Raw genomic sequence first — 6,778 nt, forward strand, 5'->3', positions numbered from 1 at the left:
ATTTGTGTAACGTGATCAAAATGACTCGGAGTATTATTTCGTAGAATTGGTTTGGTTGGAAAAGACCTTTAAGTTCATCAAGTCTAACTGTTAACCAACCAATTTGTCTCAGCTGTTCACGGTTTGGTAATACAAGGACACCAGAGAGGCCAAGGAGGATCTTACCAATGGTCACCAATGGTCCATCTAGCTCAACATCTTGCCTTCAGTAAGGATTAACAAGAGATGCCTTAGGAAGAATATCAGAAAAGAAAAAGCAGATATTTATTGAGTGTAATTCTCCACTTTCCTTTGATTTGGGCTTGTGACACTCCCAAACCAGAGGTAGTACCTTTCTATTTTAATCCAATTCTTCTTTACACCCCTGACATTAGAGAGTCCTGGCATCTTACTACGGTAACTACTACTGTTGCTCCTCTCCTTAAGGATGAGACAATAGTGTAACATGCTTGATCAGGCCTTCCTCAGGGAATCTGTCACTCAGGTCTGACAGGTTGGATGAGGTGGATCCTCACCCGCTGGGTCCTGCCTGGTGGATGCAAAACTTATGGACAGCTCCTAGCAGCAGTGGTTCTCACTCACCCTGGTTTGTACTGGAAATTAATCTTGGTTTGCAAGGGAAAGATTTACACAGTCCTGCCCATGAAAGTTCATTTGACCCCTTGAAGTGGCCAGTCCTGCAGAGCAGCAAACCACCCTTTGGGAAGAAGAACGTGGAGGTTCTCTAACACTGTCATTTCTCCCCAACCTTCTTTGACAACGTGGCCATTCTGAAATGCATGACAAATCAAATTACAAAGATCTTGCAGTGACCGGCAGCATCTACTATTCTTGAAAAGACGGTTCAGCATCTCTTGCTCATGGCTGAGCAGATACATACCTCAGCAAGGAAGATGATCTTTGAGAGAATAATGGTGGTGTGGTTTTAAGGATGTCACATCATGCTGGGTATCATGAGGAGGGCATGGTCCTCTGTGAGCTTGTAGGCTTTTGGGGTTGCACATGGATGTGCACGGCCAGCTCTTCAAACTGTAGAACTCTTGTGCTAAACTTACTTACAAATAGACAATCAGACACTGTAGTGGTGATGACTACAAAAGAAAGTGAAGATCAGTGAAGGCCAAAGGATCTGTGAAGACCAGTGAGGGAAAAACAGGACAAATTCATCCCTTGTGTAAACAGGTGCAATCCAGATTAAATTTAGCCTGTTACTTTCTAAGCTAAATTTGCTTAGCCCACTAGTAGAGCATCAGAAACCCACACAGGTTAGTGAGTTGGAAATGCTGAAATCTGCTGGGAAGGTCACATAATAATATATAGGAGCACAGAGCATCCACTCATGCAGTGATATCATGCAGTACAGTCTTCCAACACAGCAAAGGCAAACGCCTAAGATTGCCCCAGGTGATGACAGCAGGATCTATGAATGATTCCCCTTTTGTGATGGGTGAAATATCTTGAAATATAGAAGTGAAATGCTGCTCAGCTAAGACAGCTATACTGTTAAGGCAACCAGTAATTTTTAAACAGGATAATGCTGCAGAATGAGTGAATACTTCTGTAGCTTTGTCTTAGGCGGTAAATAAACCACTGCACCTCCCCGTTAAATAGGTGTTCTTGGGGTACTGTGGCTATATATCCTGGCTTATAGGTGGTGATGCACTTTCAAACATAACTTTAGTGCGATGATCTGTTACCCTGTAGTGCCTAACATCACTCTACAAACTCTACCACATTATCTGCCTGATTATGCCTGATTTCCAGAGCACAGTTCACTGCTTTCATGCTTTGTGACCAATGTTGCATCAGTTCTCACAAGCTCCAGTTCAAGAGGCTAAATAGCAGGTGCTTGCCCTGTATTTGCATTGGCACACGCTGCATCCTCTGCGGCAAAGATTTTTGCATAAAAGGACAAAGAGGGAGAAAACAAGTGAACCGCAAAGCCAACCGTTCTAATTATTTCTTGGTACAGTTTAGAAGTGACTGTCTTTAGCAGAAAAATACAAAATATCACAGCCCCTTGTTAATATTTATTTATCTACTCCTCTGCTGAAAGAAAATAAACTTGCTGAGAACTGAAAACCCATCCACGGGGTCGATGGAAATTCACCCTTGACTGAAGTCTGTGTGAACTGAAAACCTTTCTGAAAGACAGTAACGGCCAATCCTTCAAAGATGCGTAGCTGCGCAGCTGCCACTGAAATCCAGGGGTGTGAAGTGTATAGGTGCCTTTAGAAGTTTTTGGTTTTATCCTTAATGGGAACTGGGTGCATTTCTCATCAAAACTATCATTCATGTTTACACCCAAGTAGTTTGCTACCAGGACCTTGTCCTTAGCTTTTCACGATCTAAGAGAGCTCAGAGAAGATGCACCGTAATGTATATTTTATTACCTTGAGTGATTCCTAGTACCCACCTAATTAAGGATCTTAGATAGCAAAGATGCTATCGGGCTTCTCATCTTCAAAGAGAGACCCCATTAAATATAGGGTTATTTAACTTCAGCTGAGTTCCACCTGAGTGCACATATATAAACATGTGAGCGCATGCAGACGCTTGTAAATAATTTGATATGGAAATGCAAAATCAGTAAATTGAGGTTACTGCAAAACACCATTAGCACTCAAGGTATGAATCACCTTGTTGTCGGAGGTTTTTAAGTTTCCTCCGATGAATCACTCTCTCGTACTGCGCTTCAGCACATCTCAGCCCAAGCCCAGGATGATGAGTGCCTGGGCCAAGGTTGACAGGATTGTTTGGGTTTTTTTTTTAAATTGCATTTTTTTGGAATCTATGTCTATTTACGTGATCCTGATCCAAAGGTTGGTCGCAAAATGAAGTAAGTGACACTCTGATATCACACTCCTAACACTACTGTGAAGATCTTGTTGGCGGTTGCCATAAAATTGTCTTTTGAGGGAGAAGCTGCTTATCTCTCATCCAAGCCTTTCTGCTCCTGAAACATATTGGGAGGTTTCCAAGAATAGCAGTGTTCTTTTCTCATTTTATTTCTCAAGCAGAATTACTGAATAAAAATAGACATCAAATGGGAAGAAAATAATAGAAAAAAAAGAAAGGTTAGAGCTGCACTATTATCTCCTTGGGAAGCTGCATAGTGTTTATTCGTGCTGTGCAACTTTCTTCCTTGTTCAAAAGAATTATATCACTCAGCCTTACGTAGAAAAACAAGTATATTAAATTAACTGAAAATTGGCTATAGGGGGAAAACCGCCTTTTTATACCGTAGGTGATATTCACCATCCATCTCTTTTGAAGTGCAGGTAGAAACCAGAGGCATTAGGATAGATAATAAAATGCAATAATAAAGCAGTACAAATAGAACAGTTATAAAAGTGCAATAACTTCCGAAGATTTGTCAGAGAGTGCATTTGCTCAGCCGGAGTTATTGTCTGCCCAAACAGGAACAGTTCTTCCCACATAGCATCCTCCCCAAAGAAGGGAGCTGCCTGCTTTGCTGGTAAATCTTTGGTGTCTTTCAGCAGCGTTTGCAGGTAAGAGTCAATCCAAGTGGAAAAGCTCTTTTCTGGGTACTAAACCCCTCTGTGTTCTGATTAATGACTTGGGAGTAAGATGAAGAAGACAATGCATGAATCGCAAGGTTGGAAGAAATGGAATAATTAATAACATAGCTTAAATTTTTTAAAAAAAGCAGAATTATTTAGAATGTGATTTTCAGGCATGTCTAGAGATTTCAGATACCTGAAATTCCAGTTGTTCTGTTGCAAAACACCAGAAGGATCTTAATTTCCAGCATGGTTCTCATAATTTCCTGAAAACCAGGCCATTTCTGTGTGATTCAAGCAGCATACTAAAATAATTGAGCCACCCAGAAATATATTCAGACTCTGGTGTCTACTCTGGGAGCCTAAATTCAAAAGAAAAAGATTGTACCAATTTCAAGTTCATTAAGAGAGAGGAAAAGGATATTTACACTTGCTGTTCTGAGTACGGTGCTTAAAGTCTCTGGACACACCTGAAAATCTTGGTCTGAGCAAATCCATGAGGTGGTTTTGAGTTAGCAGGAAGAAGTTTTAATAGATGGATTTGAGTGGGAGGAAGAAATAACTGTAAGCAAAGAAACCCACTGAAATGAAGGGAATGGCTTCATTCCCTTCCAGGTCCCTAATCCAGACCTTTGGATTAGGTCTGCAGAGAACCCACTGTGACCATGTGTTCTCTGAGGGGAAGCGGCACTGAAACCAGCTCTATCCAGATACACCCAGGGCTGGCAGGGAAATGCAGCACTGCGATCAAGGAATCATAGAAAAGGATCTTACACTCGCTGTGTGTAAGAGATTCACAGATGTTAGGTCAGAAGGGGGCCTTTAGATGACACAATCTGATGTGATATTCAGGAAAAGGGCATACGGTTTTACGGGGAAAACCTGGAAAATAATAATGCTGATGAACTAGGCAAAGAAACGTCAGGTGGGGGCTGAGTTGTGGGACAGGATCAGACTTGAGCAGTGTTTTGCATCTGCGTGTGGCCCTCCCACCCCACCTAAGGAAGAGTGTGAGGCGTGTAGACACCTGGGGACACAGATGAGCAATGCTGTCAGAAACGATGACAGTGCCTCTTGGATGGAAAGGGGAACTCGGATGTCTTTGGAGACATAGATATATAAGGGTCTAGGTTAGGAAAGGCATTGCTCTGGAAATGTTAGGCTGTAATAAGTAAGAATTTTCTTATTTATTTTATTAAACTTTTAGTAAGTGGCCATGGTAAGAAGTGGAATCCTGAACTAATGACTAGTTGGTCTGATTTATGTCAAAAGGTATTATTTGTGTTCCCTGTGCATGAGAAGTGTGTTGAAAGCTTTTGATTGAAGAGAGACGAGTGATCTGGAGGCCAGATGGAAAATAATGAAACCTTCATAGGGACCATATCATCTCCGGTTAAACTTCACTAGAAGAGCAGAATTACATCACGACTGAATTCAGCTGACAGTATAACGTATCTAGATTAGGATGGCATTCTACATTTGACAGCTACTAAATCTCCCTGTGTCTTACAAAGAGGGAAATATACAGTCCGCTCAGCGTGGTATTCATACACTAAACCCTATTGGGAAATAATATGAGAACCAGCAAAAAGCCAAAGTCGCACCTAGCTTGAAATGCAGTATATACATCATGGGAAGAGCAGGAGTGTAGGGTGAAAGGATATTTATAATTCTGGCAAGCTGAAAGTCTTCAGTAGTTCACCTTTCTCAAAACAGTAAAACACCATCACTCTTCTTCTCAGGGCAGAAACTGTGAAGTTATTTATTTTTTCCATCCCTATAGTGCAAGGAAGGAAAGAGCTTGCAAAATTTCCACTGTAACGTATGTGATAGAGTTAACTGCCTTGGGTACCAGAGCTACCTTAGGTCACCTCATAGTCTGAGATGGGTTTATCCTCACAGCACCTATTTAAGGTGGGTCAATGTTGGTGTTTCTTCTCTGTCTCCCTGTTAAAGATAAGTAATAAAGCATCAGAAGCTGAAAGTGCCTCTATATGGGCCCAGTGGTTAAATACAGCTGTGCACTCAAGTCTGGAGACCCTCTTCAGGCATTGGTGCCCACAAATGCTCCCTGAAAAGGTCCCCAGGCCTCTACAGACTTGACATGACATGGCTCAGGAGCCTGAGCACACACAGAAAAGCTGCAGCCAAGGGCATCTTAGCTTAAGTGATCTGTCAAAATCCACACGAAAAATGAATGGTAAAAGAAGGAAATAAACCCTATCTCCTCAGGGAGATAGGAGCTTTCTCTCCAGATGTGGAATTGGTAGAAATCCTAAGAATGAGGCAAGAATGATGTTTCAAAAAGCCTTAAATGATGGAAGTCATCTGGAGCTATTTATTCATGGCAATTAGCACAAGGTCAGCTTGAAGCTACTTGCAGCTTTTGACTAGAAAGTAGCTGCTTTCTAGACTCCCATAACAATAGTCCAAGTCAAAAATCACCATAAGAAAAGCTGCAAGTTCCCTCCTTGGAGCATGTAGCACTTGGCTGCAATCAACATCTCTAAACAGAGCTGTCCAGATCCCAGCCCTATGCAATTTACAATTATGCTAATTTACATTTGTGCTAATTTACAACTCTGGGTGAGCATTTTTCTGCAGTGAATTTTCAGAGTTGCTTGGCTTCTCACAAGGTCTACTCACTGACAAGGGACAAGATTTTCTAAATGTGTTGGACGAAACGCTTCTCGCCCGCCCAAGCCAACTCTGAAGGCTGGCATCGGTGTAAGCTAGACTGTGCTTTCTTGGTAAGTGATTCATCCTGGCTGGTAATAGTTGAGTTAGGTGGGATGAATCAGTTTGGTACTGTTTGTGTCCCCAACCCATATCACGGAGGGATTACAGAAACAGCCTAGACAAGTTGTTTGGTCTAGATATCTTTCAGATAGCTAAAGGCAGGGAAAATGACGGGGTGCTTGTGATTTAGAAGCATGAGCCTCATTAGCAGGCGGAGTGCTGGGAGGTTAATCATTGCGGTTCTGGTGAAAAATCACACCCACCTTTTGACATCACCCTTCTGAGGGTGGCAGCCACCAAATAAGCATAATGCACCATGTTCAGGAATGAAATGATGAAAGGCCATCATTAATCAGAGATGACCCACGGATTTAGAGCTTCCTCAGTCTGGTGCATCCAGGGAGGAGTGGTAACAGCAGGATAAGGAAATTGAGGCATCACTGTGTCACACATCAGCCATGACTGCCAGGGCACAACCATCTCTGGAAAAATGGGCTGTTCATTTACATAAGCCA

This window comes from Nyctibius grandis, chromosome 16 (genome assembly GCF_013368605.1).
Source record: "Nyctibius grandis isolate bNycGra1 chromosome 16, bNycGra1.pri, whole genome shotgun sequence".
Classification (NCBI taxonomy): Eukaryota; Metazoa; Chordata; class Aves; order Nyctibiiformes; family Nyctibiidae; genus Nyctibius; species Nyctibius grandis.